Here is a 1,725-nt window from a genome sequence, read left to right on the forward strand (position 1 = left end):
AATAATCTGCTATTAAATAACAGAAACAGACCCTCTAGCATGAGTGACCATAATGACTTACCTATGCAGTAAAAGTTATTTTCTATGCTACCAGTTTAATTTTCTATGCCACAAGTATAATTACCTATGTCACCAGTTTAATTTCTATGCCACCAGTATAATAACTACATGTATGCTAACAAATATAATAAACCAATGTTATAATTATAAAAACCTATGCCACCAGTGTCATCACTCATGCTACCAACAGAATAACCAATGATATCAATGTAATAAGCTATGTCACTAGTGTAATTGCCTTTGCCATCAGTGTAATAACCTATGTTGATATTGCTATGTCACCAGTGTAATTATCTATGCTAGCAATGTAATAACATTGAAAAAAGGTGTTTCCTAGATTAAAAAATGTTCAAAACCCAGACAGAATGGTTAAATTGCACAAATTCACAGCCAAATTACCTTTATCTTTTCAGAAATATATATGCCATGACAAGGTCATGTAAGAATAGGAAAACTTCTGCATCCATGGCAACATAAATATATGGTCCTCAAACTCTGTCACAAAACTACACTCTACAACTGGTTTTGGATCTGAAAAAATGACAAATGGTTTATCATCTAAATACAGTAACAAAGACACAAATGGGTTATATTCAAACTTAGTAATTTATCTTCAATATAAATAGTTTAACAAACTGGTGTAGGTGTTATAAGAAATAGGAACAAAACGTTTTATCTTCTAGATATAGTTAGTGATATATGGTTTTAAAATTTAGGTTTTAACAAAGGTGACAAAATCAAATCACAAAATACACCCATCAAAAGCTTTTGGTGGTGATGTAAGCAATCAGAAGTGTGGCAAGCAAGCTTGTTTTCCTATGATATACTTTGTATTTGATCTAAAATTTTACCTATATGTTTGACATTGACCTTGGTTGCATTGACCTGAATTTTTTAATGTGTGACCTAAACCTAGAGACCTAATTCATGCTAAGAACACTACATCTCATGGAAGTGAACAATTCTATAAAGTAACATTGAATTCTCCATGCATGTAGGAGATATGCTCCAGACAATATCTGAATATGTTATCATCTCTAGTGACCTTGACCTTTGACTTATGAAATACTGTGACAGATATCAATCGCTCTAAATCTTGTTTCCATCACAAAATTACTATGTACACGACCTTTAATCAACATACAACAAAAAAAAACACAAAAACTTGTATATTCTATTTTAGACATACCATCATCGACTGGTTCCTGTTCTGACTGTTGATGTGTGGTTCTTAAGCTGTAATTGTAGAGATGGTAAGGCAAATATCATCTCACAATCATGATTATAATCCATGTATTTACGTTTACGATAATCTGATGGACTCTCACTACCAGCACGCTGCATTCTTGGAAACGACTCGAGATCTACAAAATATTGTTCTTCATTATTTTAATGTATTCTAACACTCATTTAAAAGTATGTTCTTTTTAAATGGATGCTTTATTAAGAGAATACATTATTGCAAAAAAATAACAAATTCTCACGATAGCATTATGCACCAAAAAACCTGTGTGTGTGTGATCAACTTTAAACAAATAATCATACATATATGTGTTTCCTACTCTACAAGTATGCCTTTTTTTTAAGCATTGAAAATTAATATTTTCCCAAAATTTATTCAAACAGTGCCAACAAATACATGATATAAATGAATATGAACTTTTA

The 1,725-nt window shown here is 31.1% G+C and overlaps 1 pseudogene; it reads right to left on the minus strand.

Annotated features, from left to right (window-relative positions):
* Positions 1-461: 461 nt before the first annotated feature.
* Positions 462-1,424, minus strand: LOC132742555 (bridge-like lipid transfer protein family member 1; annotated as a pseudogene).
* Positions 1,425-1,725: the final 301 nt, after the last annotated feature.

Source organism: Ruditapes philippinarum, unplaced genomic scaffold (genome assembly GCF_026571515.1).
Source record: "Ruditapes philippinarum isolate M1 unplaced genomic scaffold, ASM2657151v2 ctg8986_1_1_1_1, whole genome shotgun sequence".
Classification (NCBI taxonomy): domain Eukaryota; kingdom Metazoa; phylum Mollusca; class Bivalvia; order Venerida; family Veneridae; genus Ruditapes; species Ruditapes philippinarum.